This window comes from Pseudophryne corroboree, chromosome 4, assembly GCF_028390025.1.
Source record: "Pseudophryne corroboree isolate aPseCor3 chromosome 4, aPseCor3.hap2, whole genome shotgun sequence".
Lineage (NCBI taxonomy): Eukaryota > Metazoa > Chordata > Amphibia > Anura > Myobatrachidae > Pseudophryne > Pseudophryne corroboree.
The window spans coordinates 138396011-138414545 of NC_086447.1; positions in this window are offsets into that span (position 1 = coordinate 138396011).

Genomic DNA, 18535 nt, shown 5'->3' on the forward strand with positions numbered 1-18535 from the left:
CTTATTCTCTGTGAGGTAAGGCCTAATGGCAAAAAGACAATAAGAGAAGAATCAAAAAATTATTGATTGATTGATTGTGGTGGGCAACTGTATGTTCCATATTCTCTGTGATGTGTGGCCTAGTGGTAAAAATAAAATAAAAGAAGAATTATAAAAAGATTGATTGATGGATTAATTGATTACGGTAGACAATCATAATCAAATATGGTCCACGTTATCGATATAGATGTACTTAACATACACAAGGGCCAATATTTACTAAAAAATCGAGTTTGTCCGATTTGTTTTTTTTTTTCAAAGTCCGAGGCTGTCCTCCCAATCCAAGGGCGGCGGATGGGGGGCTGATAGCCTTGTGTAAAAAATGAGAATATTGTTTTTAGTAGCAGTACTATAAGTCCCAGCAAGCCTCCCCCGCAAGCTGGTACTTGGAGAACAACAAGTACCAGCATGCGGTGGAAAACCGGGCCCGCTGGTACCTGTAGTACTACTACTAAAAAAATACCCAACAAAAAACAGGACACACACACCGTGACAGTATAAGTTTATTACATACATGCACACCTCCAAACATACATACTTACCTATGTTCACACAAGGCTCGGTCCTCTTCTCCATGTAGAATCCTTGGGGTACCTGTGAAAAAAATTATACTCACATAATCCAGTGTTGCTTGTCTTCTTTGTAAAATCCACGTACTTGGCAAAACAAAAAAACAGAAACCCGACCACGCACTGAAAGGGGTCCCATGTTTACACATGGGACCCCTTTACCTGACTGCCAGGACCCCCCCTGACTCCTGTCAAAAAGGGTCCCTTCAGCCAATCAGGGAGTGCCACGTCGTGGCACTCTCCTGATTGGCTGTGTGCTCCTGTAGTGTCTGTGAGGCTGCACACGTCAGAGATACTATGTAGCGCCTATGCGCTCCATTGTATCCAATGGTGGGAACTTTGCGGTCAGCGGTGAGGTTACTTTCGGTCAACCGCTGACCACAAAGTTCCCACCATTGGATACAATGGAGTGCATAGGCGCTACATTTTATCTCTGACGTGTGCAGCCTCACAGACACTACAGGAGCACACAGCCAATCAGGAGAGTGCCACGACATGGCGCTCCCTGATTGGCTGAAGGGACCCTCTTTGACAGGAGTCAGGGGGGGTCCTGGCAGTTGGGGAAAGGGGTCCCATGTGTAAACATGGGACCCCTTTCAGTGCGTGGTCGGGTTTCCGTTTTTTGTTTTGCCAAGTACGTGGATTTTACAAAGAAGACAAGCAACACTGGATTATGTGAGTGTAATTTTTTTAACAGGTACCCCGAGGATTCTACATGGAGAAGAGGACCGAGCCTCGTGTGAACATAGGTAAGTATGTATGTTTGGAGGTGTGCATGTATGTAATAAACTTATACTGTCACGGTGTGTGTGTCCTGTTTTTTGTTGGGTATTTTTTTAGTAGTAGTACTACAGGTACCAGCGGGCCCGGTTTTCCACCGCATGCTGGTACTTGTGGTTCTCCAAGTACCAGCTTGCGGGGGAGGCTTGCTGGGACTTATAGTACTGCTACTAAAAACATTATTCTCATTTTTTACACAAGGCTATCAGCCCCCCATCCGCCGCCCTTGGATAGGGGGGACAGCCTCGGGCTTCACCCCTGGCCCTTGGGTGGCTGGAGGGGGGACCCCTTCATTTAAGGGGTTCCCACTCCTCCAGGGTACCCCGGCCAGGGGTGACTAGTTGGGTATGTAATGCCAGGGCCTCCGGGACCACAATAAAAGTGTCCCCTGGCTGTGGCATTATGTACCTTGCTAGTGGAGCCCGGTGCTGGTTTAAGAAATACGGGGGACCCCTACGCTTTTTGTCCCCTGTATTTTTTGAACCAGGACCCGGCGCAGAGCCCGGTGCTGGTTGATGAAATATGGGGGAACCCCTGTCATTTCCCCCCCCCCCCATATTTTGTCAACCAGGACCGGCTCAAAGAGCCCGAGGCTAGTTGTGCTTAGGAGGGGGGACCCCCACACAATTTTTTTCTGATTTTTTTAACACTTTAAACACCTTCTTAAGGTATACAATGAAGCCCTGCATGGATCTCACAGATCCGGCCGGGATTCCTTGTGTTTTGTCAGGCAGTGTTTTACTCATCACTCCCGTAAAACACTGCCTGACATTACAAATCACATCGACATCGGAAAATACGAATTTGTAAAAATCGGCAGCTTAGTGAATGATCGTATCAGAATTCAAAAGTTGCAGTAAAATGCACCCGATACCATTCGAGTTCAAACACCCTTAAAAACGGCAAAAACACGAATCTTTGTAAATATACCCCCAGGTGTACAATTAAAAATGTTACTTTTTTTGCAATACAGTATGTCGGCTGTAAGGATCAAGGTAGTTGGAATACCAATGCCGGAATCCCGACACCTATTAGAATCCCGATGGCGGAATCCAGAAAGGATCAGAACACCGACTCCGGAATCCCGGCAGCCGGCATACTAACCATAGTATGTATAGCGTGGGTTTGGTTTAGGGCCGGTGTTTTTTTTTTAGTTTAGCCACCACCCCGGGAAGATAGGTTTAGGCTGCGGCATGGGAGAAGTTAGGATTAGGCTGTGAGAAGGGGGGGTTAGAGTTAAACCACCCCAGGTGAGGGTTAGAGTTAGGCTGCAGGGGAGGGAGGATCAGGTTCAGGTTGCGGGGATGGTGGATTAAGTTTAGGCACCATCGCAGGGAGGTTAGGGTTAGGCACTAGGGGGAAGGTTTGGGTTAGGCTGCAGGGTGAGTAGGTTAGGGTTAGGGGAGATTATCCCTTCATTCAGTGTGCTTCCTGGCATAGGTATTATGACCACCATGGTCCAAGCCACCGGCAAATCATACTGAACAGAGACAGACTGATGTGAATGTACTGTTCTCTGTGAGGCCTAGTGGCAAAATGCAGCCCATGATGAAAATACAGTAAAACAAGTGGTGCAAGATCCACTTTTATTTTTGACTAGCTGTTCTACCCATTCTTTGCTTGGGAGTTTCTGATTTCGGCTGTAAATATAAATGAGTGTTAAAAATTTGGTAAATCTATAGAGCTGTGAATTTGAGACGTCTTAATATAAGTCAATTTTAATCCTGTTTTCAGAGGAGCAACCGTAGCAGATACGGTAAAAAGTGACAGGACCATTTTTGTAGTTTATTAAATTGTACACACTGGAGGAGCAATCCAAATTTTGAACCGAATGTCCATTTGGGCGTTATGCCATCATCAACATCCTCATCTTCAGTGTAATATAGTAGTAGTAGTAGTAGTAGTAGTAGTAGTAGTACACAAATATCCCCCTCATCCTGTACCACTTCCACACAAGCATCCTAAATTTTGATTATGTCCATGTCACCATCTTTATTTGTACTACTCCCCACATGTGCACATGGTGCAGAAATGGTGAAAGGAGGCAAAAGAGACTATTCTATGAGGACAGTGTGAGAAATGTCAGACTCACACATAGCTAACTTGGACACCCTTAGACCCGACTCAGCGATATGTGATGGTTTTGAACACATAGTTTGTTCTACTGTCTTTAATAACTCTTCGATACTCTGAGTGAAAAGGTATTGCATCAGCATGAGAGGCAGAAGAAGATGGTTTCAGAATCACCACTCGTAAATAAAGGCCAAGGCCTGCGTCTTTCCTGTGTGTGGTGAATGGCATGTTGCCAATTTTATATTTTTATGCACTGACCTTTCCCTGTATTAGAGGTGCTCTTTTCTTTACTTCTGTATAATATATTTTTTATTTCAGATGCCCTGACTTAAACCCTCAATGCCCTTGGGCATTTGGCTTTAGTAGATGATGTTGAAGGACTTGTATCGTCATGACTGCAGCTGCAGTGCTAGTATTTGCTTGCTGCTCCTGCTCTTCTCTCTTGATCCTCATGATCCATATTGATGAACACACAAAAGTTGTACAAAAAACTACGGTTTAATAGTATTATTTATTTACTAGAACCTATTTTTTTTTTAAATATCACTCACTGCAGAGTCACAGTACTTATATGTTACGGATACACAGTGGGGTACAGAAAAAAAGAATTTAAAAAAAATCACTTTTTTAACTTTTTTAATTTGTTTTATCTTTTTAAACTGTTTTCGCAAATGACACTGCAGAGTTACACCACTTATTGTGAATACAGCGGGTATGGCCTGCAAAGTCACAGTACTTGTCTGTTATGGATGCATAGTGGGGTACAGCTTGCGTTGTCACATAACTTGTATGTTATGGATACACTGGGGTACAGCACAAAATTATTATTTTTACTTTTTTACCTTTTTGTCAACTTATTTTTTTACTTTCTATAAAGGTTTTAAAACTTTTTTTAATCTTTTTTTTTTAACACTGGAGCAGATGCATACTGATCAGGTGCGTCGTCAGCACTGGAGTGGATGGACACTGGACAGGTGCATTGGCAGCACTAGAGAAGATGGACACTGAACAGGTGCATCAGCAGCACTCGAGCGGATGGGCACTGGACTGGTATGTTGGCAGCACTATAGCAGATGGACACTGGCCAGTTACTTAATGGACACAGCACAGCCACTTCTGAATGGACACAAGGTCTAATTCAGAATTGATCTCAGCAGCAAAATCTTTCTCTAATGGGCAAAACCATGTGCTGTGCAGGTGGGGCAGATATAACATGTGCTGAGAGAGTTAGGTTTGGGTGGGTTATTTTGTTTCTGTGCAAGGTAAATACTGGCTACTTTATTTTTACACTGCAATTTAGATTTCAGTTTGAACACCCCCCACCCAAATCTAACTCTCTCTGCACATGTTATATCTGCCTCCCCACCCCCCCTGCAGTGCACATGGTTTTGCCCATTAGAGAAAGAATATGTTGCTGCGATCATGTCTGAATTATGCCCACAGCACAACCATTTCATGAACACCGCACAGCCACTTTAGATGGACACAGCACAGCCACTTGTATGTGGAGTCTGGACACAGCACAGCCATTCATATGGACACAATACAGCCACTTTTATGGAGTCTGGACACAGTCTGGACACAACACAGTCACTTGAATCAGCAGAGTACAGTCCAGCAGCAGCGTACCTGAGAACAGAGTGCAATGGTGCAGATTCACTGCTGCAGTCCCTTATATAGAATCCAAACCCTGCAAAAGTCTAACACAGGGATGATGATGTTTTGCCTCGATTTTGAGTCTGGCGGGTTAATCCGAGCTGCAGTTCAGATTGACTTGGATTCCAGATGTTCGGGTGACCTTGGATACCAAGGAATCCAAAGTGCTCATCTCTGTTGGCAGAGTGTTACGTGTTGGATAGGGATATTAGTCCACACAACGACACTTAACCAGATTGTTGATTTATTCAGAGAACAGAAGGTAACAAATCGTTATACACATAAGAGGTTCTGCAGCAGCAGGAATTTACATCAAGATGACAGCGTGATACAGTGGTTTCACAATGGCTATACATATACAGGGTGCGGCTGCGGACAGACAAGGTCACACTACGCGGGAGACTATAAGCTGCATGTCCATGCAGTTTGTCACTGCCAGGAAGAACTCAGAAGAAGTGTGCGGTCCCGCCCGGACAGCAACATCAGGCAGCTCCTCCTGCATGACCTAACACAAGAGCGAAAACACTAGAGCAGGGAAGCTGCCTCTAACATTGAGACAAATCACAGAGTGCTCTATTCTCTAACACCCCACCTCGCTCAAGGCTGTCTCCGGTCACATATATAAACATTACACTTTATCAAAACATTTTTTCAATAAAGTTTCCTGTAACCGAAAACATATTCATAAAACACTGTAAACAAACGGTAAAACAAATCAACATTTCTCAAATGTATTTCAGTCCACATTTTGTCAGGAACATATTCATCAGGTGTGATGACAGTCTCTTAGTTAACATATCAGCAGCATTGTTCTCACTTGCTATGTAATCCACATTGACAGACTTATCCTGCGCTACTGTAACTCATAGATGAAGTGATGTATAATGGCAATGTGTTTGGACCATCCATAATACTTGGTGCTGGAAGACAAATCAATTGCACCTTTATTATCACACGCAATGTTGATGGCCTCACTGTGGTGAAGAAGGATAAGCTCATATACAGTAAAGTCTCCTTTATCCATAAAGCTTCTTTTGCAGTGTCTGTAAGTGCCATGTACTCTGCCTCAGTGGTGTATAGGGCAACAGTGGGCTGCTTCCTGCTCACCCAGCAGACGGCTGCGCCTGCCAAAATAAACAAGTATCCCATACAGGAATGACGGTCATCCTAATCTGGTCCCCAATCGGTATCAACGAAAACTTTTAAAGTTGAATCTTCTGATTTTGTAAATACCAACTTTAATGAACTTGTACCTTTCAGGTATCTTAATATTTTTTTGACTGCAATACAGTGTTGCCTCCCAGGATTGATTGCAAACTGGCTCACTGCATGTGTGATGTCGGGGCGAGTCCCAATACTTGCTTACATCAAGCTACCAACCGCATTTTGATAAGGAATCTCTCTCATTTCCTCTATCTCCTCCTGGCTGGTTGGCGACATGGCCTTTACCATTTTTATGCTCTTGTCAATAGGATTGCTCACTGGTTTTGCATCAGACATTCCATACTTGCTAAGTATTGCCTCAATGTACATCTGTTGATCAATTGTAACAGTCCCGTTTTTCATGTTTTGTACAATCCTCATGCCTAACAAATGATTTGCAAGGCCTAAATCCTTTAGCTTGAATCTTTGTTTCAGCTGCTGTTTTACACCAGTAATGTGCGCTTCTTGACCTGCTAGCAATAGATCATCTACATACTAGAGATGAGCGCCGGAAATTTTTCGGGTTTTGTGTTTTGGTTTTGGGTTCGGTTCCGCGGCCGTGTTTTGGGTTCGACCGCGTTTTGGCAAAACCTCACCGAATTTTTTTTGTCGGATTCGGGTGTGTTTTGGATTCGGGTGTTTTTTTCAAAAAACCCTAAAAAACAGCTTAAATCATAGAATTTGGGGGTAATTTTGATCCCAAAGTATTATTAACCTCAAAAAACATAATTTACACTCATTTTCAGCCTATTCTGAACACATCACACCTCACAATATTATTTTTAGTCCTAAAATTTGCACCGAGGTCGCTGTGTGAGTAAGATTAGCGACCCTAGTGGCCGACACAAACACCGGGCCCATCTAGGAGTGGCACTGCAGTGTCACGCAGGATGTCCCTTCCAAAAAACCCTCCCCAAACAGCACATGACGCAAAGAAAAAAAGAGGCGCAATGAGGTAGCTGACTGTGTGAGAAAGATAAGCGACCCTAGTGGCCGACACAAACACCGGGCCCATCTAGGAGTGGCACTGCAGTGTCACGCAGGATGTCCCTTCCAAAAAACCCTCCCCAAACAGCACATGACGCAAAGAAAAAAAGAGGCGCAATGAGGTAGCTGACTGTGTGAGAAAGATAAGCGACCCTAGTGGCAGACACAAACACCGGGCCCATCTAGGAGTGGCACTGCAGTGTCACGCAGGATGTCCCTTCCAAAAAACCCTCCCCAAACAGCACATGACGCAAAGAAAAAAAGAGGCGCAATGAGGTAGCTGACTGTGTGAGAAAGATAAGCGACCCTAGTGGCCGACACAAACACCGGGCCCATCTAGGAGTGGCACTGCAGTGTCACGCAGGATGTCCCTTCCAAAAAACCCTCCACAAACAGCACATGACGCAAAGAAAAAAAGAGGCGCAATGAGGTAGCTGTGTGAGAAAGATAAGCGACCCTAGTGGCCGACACAAACACCGGGCCCATCTAGGAGTGGCACTGCAGTGTCACGCAGGATGTCCCTTCCAAAAAACCCTCCCCAAACAGCACATGACGCAAAGAAAAAAAGAGGCGCAATGAGGTAGCTGTGTGAGTAAGATTAGCGACCCTAGTGGCCGACACAAACACCGGGCCCATCTAGGAGTGGCACTGCAGTGTCACGCAGGATGGCCCTTCCAAAAAACCCTCCCCAAACAGCACATGACGCAAAGAAAAAAAGAGGCGCAATGAGGTAGCTGACTGTGTGAGTAAGATTAGCGACCCTAGTGGCCGACACAAACACCGGGCACATCTAGGAGTGGCACTGCAGTGTCACGCAGGATGTCCCTTCCAAAAAACCCTCCCCAAACAGCACATGACACAAAGAAAAAAAGAGGCGCAATGAGGTAGCTGTGTGAGTAAGATTAGCGACCCTAGTGGCCGACACAAACACCGGGCCCATCTAGGAGTGGCACTGCAGTGTCACGCAGGATGTCCCTTCCAAAAAACCCTCCCCAATCAGCACATGATGCAAAGAAAAAGAAAAGAAAAAAGAGGTGCAAGATGGAATTATCCTTGGGCCCTCCCACCCACCCTTATGTTGTATAAACAAAACAGGACATGCACACTTTAACCAACCCATCATTTCAGTGACAGGGTCTGCCACACGACTGTGACTGATATGACGGGTTGGTTTGGACCCCCCCCAAAAAAGAAGCAATTAATCTCTCCTTGCACAAACTGGCTCTACAGAGGCAAGATGTCCACCTCATCTTCACCCTCCGATATATCACCGTGTACATCCCCCTCCTCACAGATTATCAATTCGTCCCCACTGGAATCCACCATCTCAGCTCCCTGTGTACTTTGTGGAGGCAATTGCTGCTGGTCAATGTCTCCGCGGAGGAATTGATTATAATTCATTTTAATGAACATCATCTTCTCCACATTTTCTGGATGTAACCTCGTACGCCGATTGCTGACAAGGTGAGCGGCGGCACTAAACACTCTTTCGGAGTACACACTTGTGGGAGGGCAACTTAGGTAGAATAAAGCCAGTTTGTGCAAGGGCCTCCAAATTGCCTCTTTTTCCTGCCAGTATAAGTACGGACTGTGTGACGTGCCTACTTGGATGCGGTCACTCATATAATCCTCCACCATTCTATCAATGTTGAGAGAATCATATGCAGTGACAGTAGACGACATGTCCGTAATCGTTGGCAGGTCCTTCAGTCCGGACCAGATGTCAGCATCAGCAGTCGCTCCAGACTGCCCTGCATCACCGCCAGCGGGTGGGCTCGGAATTCTGAGCCTTTTCCTCGCACCCCCAGTTGCGGGAGAATGTGAAGGAGGAGATGTTGACAGGTCGCGTTCCGCTTGACTTGACAATTTTGTCACCAGCAGGTCTTTCAACCCCAGCAGACCTGTGTCTGCCGGAAAGAGAGATCCAAGGTAGGCTTTAAATCTAGGATCGAGCACGGTGGCCAAAATGTAGTGCTCTGATTTCAACAGATTGACCACCCGTGAATCCTTGTTAAGCGAATTAAGGGCTGCATCCACAAGTCCCACATGCCTAGCGGAATCGCTCCGTGTTAGCTCCTTCTTCAATGCCTCCAGCTTCTTCTGCAAAAGCCTGATGAGGGGAATGACCTGACTCAGGCTGGCAGTGTCTGAACTGACTTCACGTGTGGCAAGTTCAAAGGGCATCAGAACCTTGCACAACGTTGAAATCATTCTCCACTGCACTTGAGACAGGTGCATTCCATCTCCTATATCGTGCTCAATTGTATAGGCTTGAATGGCCTTTTGCTGCTCCTCCAACCTCTGAAGCATATAGAGGGTTGAATTCCACCTCGTTACCACTTCTTGCTTCAGATGATGGCAGGGCAGGTTCAGTAGTTTTTGGTGGTGCTCCAGTCTTCTGTACGTGGTGCCTGTACGCCAAAAGTGTCCCGCAATTTTTCTGGCCACCGACAGCATCTCTTGCACGCCCCTGTCGTTTTTTAAAAAATTCTGCACCACCAAATTCAAGGTATGTGCAAAACATGGGACGTGCTGGAATTTGCCCATATTTAATGCACACACAATATTGCTGGCGTTGTCCGATGCCACAAATCCACAGGAGAGTCCAATTGGGGTAAGCCATTCCGCGATGATCTTCCTCAGTTGCCGTAAGAGGTTTTCAGCTGTGTGCGTATTCTGGAAAGCGGTGATACAAAGCGTAGCCTGCCTAGGAAAGAGTTGGCGTTTGCGAGATGCTGCTACTGGTGCCGCCGCTGCTGTTCTTGCGGCGGGAGTCCATACATCTACCCAGTGGGCTGTCACAGTCATATAGTCCTGACCCTGCCCTGCTCCACTTGTCCACATGTCCGTGGTTAAGTGGACATTGGGTACAACTGCATTTTTTAGGACACTGGTGAGTCTTTTTCTGACGTCCGTGTACATTCTCGGTATCGCCTGCCTAGAGAAGTGGAACCTAGATGGTATTTGGTAACGGGGGCACACTGCCTCAATAAATTGTCTAGTTCCCTGTGAACTAACGGCGGATACCGGACGCACGTCTAACACCAACATAGTTGTCAAGGACTCAGTTATCCGCTTTGCAGTAGGATGACTGCTGTGATATTTCATCTTCCTCGCAAAGGACTGTTGAACAGTCAATTGCTTACTGGAAGTAGTACAAGTGGGCTTACGACTTCCCCTCTGGGATGACCATCGACTCCCAGCGGCAACAACAGCAGCGCCAGCAGCAGTAGGCGTTACACGCAAGGATGCATCGGAGGAATCCCAGGCAGGAGAGGACTCGTCAGACTTGCCAGTGACATGGCCTGCAGGACTATTGGCATTCCTGGGGAAGGAGGAAATTGACACTGAGGGAGTTGGTGGGGTGGTTTGCGTGAGCTTGGTTACAAGAGGAAGGGATTTACTGGTCAGTGGACTGCTTCCGCTGTCACCCAAAGTTTTTGAACTTGTCACTGACTTATTATGAATGCGCTGCAGGTGACGTATAAGGGAGGATGTTCCGAGGTGGTTAACGTCCTTACCCCTACTTATTACAGCTTGACAAAGGGAACACATGGCTTGACACCTGTTGTCCGCATTTCTGGTGAAATACCTCCACACCGAAGAGCTGATTTTTTTGGTATTTTCACCTGGCATGTCAACGGCCATATTCCTCCCACGGACAACAGGTGTCTCCCCGGGTGCCTGACTTAAACAAACCACCTCACCATCAGAATCCTCCTGGTCAATTTCCTCCCCAGCGCCAGCAACACCCATATCCTCCTCATCCTGGTGTACTTCAACACTGACATCTTCAATCTGACTATCAGGAACTGGACTGCGGGTGCTCCTTCCAGCACTTGCAGGGGGCATGCAAATAGTGGAAGGCGCATGCTCTTCACGTCCAGTGTTGGGAAGGTCAGGCATCGCAAACGACACAATTGGACTCTCCTTGTGGATTTGGGATTTCAAAGAATGCACAGTTCTTTGCGGTGCTTTTGCCAGCTTGAGTCTTTTCAGTTTTCTAGCGAGAGGCTGAGTGCTTCCATCCTCATGTGAAGCTGAACCACTAGCCATGAACATAGGCCAGGGCCTCAGCCGTTCCTTGCCACTCCGTGTGGTAAATGGCATATTGGCAAGTTTACGCTTCTCCTCCGACAATTTTATTTTAGGTTTTGGAGTCCTTTTTTTTCTGATATTTGGTGTTTTGGATTTGACATGCTCTGTACTATGACATTGGGCATCGGCCTTGGCAGACGACGTTGCTGGCATTTCATCATCTCGGCCATGACTAGTGGCAGCAGCTTCAGCACGAGGTGGAAGTGGATCTTGATCTTTCCCTAATTTTGGAACCTCAACTTTTTTGTTCTCCATATTTTATAGGCAGAACTAAAAGGCACCTCAGGTAAACAATGGAGATGGATGGATTGGATACTAGTATACAATTATGGACGGACTGCCACGGTTAGGTGGTATAAAAAAACCACGGTTAGGTGGTATATATTATAATAATAATACAATTATGGATGGACGGACTGCCTGCCGACTGCCGACACAGAGGTAGCCACAGCCGTGAACTACCGCACTGTACACTGGTTGATAAAGAGATAGTAGTATACTCGTAACAACTAGTATGACACTATGACGACGGTATAAAGAATGAAAAAAAAACCACGGTTAGGTGGTATATATTATAATAATAATACAATTATGGATGGACGGACTGCCTGCCGACTGCCGACACAGAGGTAGCCACAGCCGTGAACTACCGCACTGTACACTGGTTGATAAAGAGATAGTAGTATACTCGTAACAACTAGTATGACACTATGACGACGGTATAAAGAATGAAAAAAAAACCACGGTTAGGTGGTATATATTATAATAATAATACAATTATGGATGGACGGACTGCCTGCCGACTGCCGACACAGAGGTAGCCACAGCCGTGAACTACCGCACTGTACACTGGTTGATAAAGAGATAGTAGTATACTCGTAACAACTAGTATGACACTATGACGACGGTATAAAGAATGAAAAAAAAACCACGGTTAGGTGGTATATATTATAATAATAATACAATTATGGATGGACGGACTGCCTGCCGACTGCCGACACAGAGGTAGCCACAGCCGTGAACTACCGCACTGTACACTGGTTGATAAAGAGATAGTAGTATACTCGTAACAACTAGTATGACACTATGACGACGGTATAAAGAAAGAAAAAAAAATACCACAGTTAGGTGGTATATATTATAATAATAATAATACAATTATGGATGGACGGACTGCCTGCCGACTGCCGACACAGAGGTAGCCACAGCCGTGAACTACCGCACTGTACACTGGTTGATAAAGAGATAGTAGTATACTCGTAACAACTAGTATGACACTATGACGACGGTATAAAGAATGAAAAAAAAACCACGGTTAGGTGGTATATATTATAATAATAATACAATTATGGATGGACGGACTGCCTGCCGACTGCCGACACAGAGGTAGCCACAGCCGTGAACTACCGCACTGTACACTGGTTGATAAAGAGATAGTAGTATACTCGTAACAACTAGTATGACACTATGACGACGGTATAAAGAATGAAAAAAAAACCACGGTTAGGTGGTATATATTATAATAATAATACAATTATGGATGGACGGACTGCCTGCCGACTGCCGACACAGAGGTAGCCACAGCCGTGAACTACCGCACTGTACACTGGTTGATAAAGAGATAGTAGTATACTCGTAACAACTAGTATGACACTATGACGACGGTATAAAGAATGAAAAAAAAACCACGGTTAGGTGGTATATATTATAATAATAATACAATTATGGATGGACGGACTGCCTGCCGACTGCCGACACAGAGGTAGCCACAGCCGTGAACTACCGCACTGTACACTGGTTGATAAAGAGATAGTAGTATACTCGTAACAACTAGTATGACACTATGACGGTATAAAGAATGAAAAAAAAACCACGGTTAGGTGGTATATATTATAATAATAATACAATTATGGATGGACGGACTGCCTGCCGACTGCCGACACAGAGGTAGCCACAGCCGTGAACTACCGCACTGTACACTGGTTGATAAAGAGATAGTAGTATACTCGTAACAACTAGTATGACACTATGACGACGGTATAAAGAAAGAAAAAAAAATACCACGGTTAGGTGGTATATATTGTAATACAATTATGGATGGACGGACTGCCTGCCGAGTTCCGACTGCCGACACAGAGGTAGCCACAGCCGTGAACTACCGCACTGTACTGTGTCTGCTGCTAATATAGACTGGTTGATAAAGAGATAGTATACAATACATACAACAATATACTACTATACTGGTGGTCAGGCACTGGTCACCACTAGTCACACTGGCAGTGGCACTCCTGCAGCAAAAGTGTGCACTGTTTAATTTTAAATTAATATAATATTATGTACTCCTGGGGGCTCCTGCTATAACAACCTGCAGTGCTCCCCAGTCTCCCCCACAATTATTATAAGCTTTGCCTTTTATACATTGATGTGCAGCACACTGTGTGACTGGCTGCTGCTGTGTATCGTTTTTTTTCAGGCAGAGAACGGATATAGCAGAGAACGGATATATTATATTAAAATAAATAAAAGTTAACTAACAACAACTGCACTGGTCACTGTGGTAAACTCTGTCTGACTCTGCACAATCTCTCTCTCTCTTCTAATCTAATTTCTAATGGAGAGGACGCCAGCCACGTCTTCTCCCTATCAATCTCAATGCACGTGTGAAAATGGCGGCGACGCGCGGCTCCTTATATAGAATCCGAGTCTCGCGAGAATCCGACAGCGTCATGATGACGTTCGGGCGCGCTCGGGTTAACCGAGCAAGGCGGGAGGATCCGAGTCTGCTCGGACCCGTGAAAAAAACATGAAGTTCGTGCGGGTTCGGTTTCAGAGAAACCGAACCCGCTCATCTCTACTACATACACAACTATGATGAACAGTTTTTCCTGTATAATTTTGTGATATAAGCAGTGATCAGTCTCTGACCTAACAAAGCTCAACTCTAGCAGCACAGCATCCAGCTTTACATACCAACAATGACCACTTTGCTTTAGGCCATATAAAGATTTATTTAAGAGGCAAACTTTTTCCTCTTGGAACATACTCTCATAATGCTAAGGTGTTTTCATATAAATCTTCTCAATTAACTCTCCATTTAGGAATGCAGAATCAAAGTCTAACTGATATAACAATGAAGTTTAGCAATGTCAATAACTAACCTGAAGGTGCTGTACCTTGCAACAGGTGAAAAGATTTCTCCGTAGTCGATCCCAGATTTTTATGTGTATCCTTTAGCAACAAAGCAGGCTTTATAATGAGAAATAGTCCCATCCGCATTCAGCTTTCTACAAAAGACCCACTTGTTCTTGATTGTCTTATAGTTACTCGACCTGTCAACTACAGTCCATGTACTTTTATCATCCAGAGCTGACATCTCTGTATCAATTGCTGACTTCCATTCTTTCAAGTCACTACTTGATTTTGCTTCCTGTATATTTTGGGGCTCACAGTAAGCTATATTTGCATATTCCTCACTGTATCTCTTGGATGGAACACCTTTATTGCTCTTCTAAGAACTCCAGTTTCCTGATTGGGTGTCCACATTAACACTTTCAGGTTCAGACATGCTTTCTGCTGCCTGTATATCCAGCGATATATATTGTTTCTGTAATTCTTGTTCCACTGTTCCAGTGATTGGTGCTGTCTCATGGAACACCGCATCTCTAGACTTTTAGAAGATGTTTATTTGTAATGTCCCAAAGCCTGTATCCTTTGCTTTCCTCACAGTATCCTAGCATGATACATTCCACTGACTTTGGATCTAATTTTCGTCTTTTCTTTGTGCATAAGCTTTACAACCGAATGATTGACAGTTGGCATCCTCCTGGACCACACCTCCATTGGTGTTTTACCTTTTACTGCTACTGTGGGCGTACATTTTTTAAGATATACTGCAGTAGACACTGCTTCTGCCCAAAAACTTTTCTAAAGGCTAGCGTCACTCAACATAGTCCGTGCTCTCTCAACAATTGTATGGTTTGCTTACTCACTCACACCATTTTGTTCTGGTGTGTAGGCAATTGTTAGTATTTTGCTGTATGCCATATTTATTCAGGAACGCAGCTAAAACTCTGTTGCCATACTCTCCGCCATTGTCGAATCAGAAGACTTTAAATTTCAGACCCGTCTGAGTCTCCACCAGGCTCTTGTATTCCATAATTTTACTGACAACTTCACTGTTAGCCCTTAATAAAATATACGTGTGTCATCCTTGTAGCATCATCAATAAATGTTATAAATTATCTGTAGCCACTAATTGATTCTATCTCCATTGGACCACATAGATCAGTTTGCACTAGAGCTAGTGGTATTTCTGCTCTACTAACTGACTTTGTGAATGGGGTGCGAGACTACCTTCCTTTTATAAAACTCTCACACACAGGTCTCTCAGTGTTACTCACAGTGATTCCAGTTGGCATTACATTGAATAGTTTCTGGTTGTTGTCATATCCCAAATGACCTAGGTGCCTGTGCCACAGCTCCATTGACTGTTTTGAATCAGAGGCCACCATTGCAGAACACTCCTCGGCGTCTAGGACATACAGTTGCAGTGGCGCACGCAGGGGGGTTTCTGAGTACCTGGAAACCCCCCCTGATGAGCCGTGATTTCTATTTTGAGATGGAGAAAGCTTTGTCTCCATCTCAGTAAAATCCGCGATCGCGACCGCAGAGCTGCAGCAGCAAGAGAGAGCTATGGAGCTCTCTGCTTACAGAATGTCCCGGGGGAGCTGATGGCTGCGCATGCTCAGCAACAGCATCTTGCTCCGTCCTCGCTCTGCCGCCCTTATGCTCCCAGCCCCTGATGGATTATATAAGTTTGAAGCCAGTGTTTATGTGTGTATTTGTATGTTTGTATGTACAGTATGTCTGTGTGTTTGTAGACTGGTGTATGTACAGTATGTATGCATGTATGTATGGATGTGTGCTTGTGTATATGTGTGTGTGTTTGGTTGTGTATGTATGTGAATGTGGGCTATATATATATATATATATATATATATATTACACATACATGCACATATACATACACACCCACGGAAACCCCCCTCGCTAAATCCTGCGTTTGCCACTGAGTTGGTTGCACTGGGTTGCTGAAGCAATCACAGTCCTTTTCTCATTTTGCACCATGCATTTGCCCTTTGCACTCTGTAACCCTTTTTCTCGAGGACGATTATAGCAATAAGATTGTTCCCCAAATCTGGCATGAACAAGACGTCTTGGATGTCTGTAATAACTGTTTCACCTTTAATTCTTAGACGCACTGTGATTGTCCCACATTTGGAAGCAGTAAGGACTTTGTCTCCAATCCCTTTTACTGTAATGGGTTCACATGCTGTCAGTGAATTTAACCATTCCTGATTACAACTGAAATGCCTGGTGGCCCCGAGTCCATGTACCAGCAATCCTTCTTGTGACTACAGTATCTGCTACATTCAATGCTGACTCATTTGGTTTGTCACGCTTTTTCTACATGCCACTGCAATTTCTCAGTTTGCAATCTGAGGCCTTGTGTCCCACCTTGTGACGTACAAAGCACTTAAACCTGAGCTTTTTGGACTTAGTACCTTTTTGTAAGTAAGGCAGAACCCACAGCATGTGTCTTGACAGGAATACGCTCCTGGAACTGTAGCAGCTTGGCTCTTACAACTTCTGTTGTCAGATTGGTATTGTTAGACTCTAAAGCTAATACCAGGAAATCGAACTCTGGTGCCATCGCCACTTCCCCATCGCCCATCTTTGCTCCTATATATGCCAACTGCTGAGCTATTGACAATATTTGATCAATGTAATCGTTCATGTCTTTACAGGCACTTAACTTTGTCCAGTGCAGCATACGCCTTAAATGTATTCTTCTCATGAGACCGTTGTCCTCATACACCATTTGCATAGCTGCCCACTTGTCTTTGGCTGACACTTTCCCGCTGATAATGGAGTAGTTGTGTTGTTCCATGGTCAATCCTATTGTCCCAATAGCTCTATCCACTTCAACAGGGTTTGGATCTGCTCCTGGCTTAATTGTGACTTTCCACAACTTTTCCCGCTTAAGCTGCATCTCCATGGTGAATTTCCACGTTGTGTAATTCTCTGAGCCTTTTAGTTTTGTGAAGTTTGCACTGTTCCCTGTACTGTACATTCTTTCTTGTGTTTAATAAAATATTCCTTTCTTAATCAGTTGCTCTTTTATTTCTGTGTACCTCCGTTTTAGAATGCCTTTCCAACTTGGGGTACTGGGCCCATAACCTGTTGGCAGAGTGTTAAGGTGTTGGATAGGGATGTTAATCCACACAACGGCATTTTAACAGATTGTTGGTTTATTCAGAGCATATAAGAGGTTCTGCAGCAGCAGGGACTTACATCAAGGTGACAGTGTGATACAGTGGTTTCACAGCGGCTATACATATGCAGGCTGCGGACATACAAGGTCACACTACGCGGGAGACTATAACCTGCACGTCCATGCAGTTTGTCTCTCCCAGAAAGAACTCAGAAGAAGTGTGCGGTTCCGCCCAGACAGTAACATCAGGCACCTCCTCCACCATGATCTAACACTAGGAGGGAAAACACTAGAGCAGGGAAGCTGCCTGTAGCGTTGGGATGGAGACAGATCACAGAGTGCTCTATTCTCTAACAATCTCTAATTGTGAGTTGGGCACTTGCTCTTGGAGCGGTGAATTAAGAGCTTTCACATGGAAGTTCAGTACAGCAAATTTAGTGCAAAGTTCCTCCTTACTTAGCGGGTTACTGATCATACATCAGTGCACCTATGAGCCAGTTTACAATTGGTGCTGCAAACTGCTACACCATCTGGACATCAATTAGATTCTGGCAGTCATAGCAGAGCTCATTACAGATCTGCCTTCTCCTTCAAGTGCAGCGTGGCAAGCCAGAGCACAGAGGAGAAGGACAAATGTTATGGTTCATGCAGAGAAAGAAATTACTTATATGGGACATGGTGAGCTGGCACATAGGGTTAGTGTTACTCAGTTTTCAAACACTGTGCCTGATTCAGAGATGTATGGAAATGCATTTACAGCTGCAAATTTGTATGTAGCAGCTATGAGAAAATATGCACATGTCGCCGCCACCTGGATTTGTATTGAGATGCTCACCGACGGCATTGCAAATCCCAG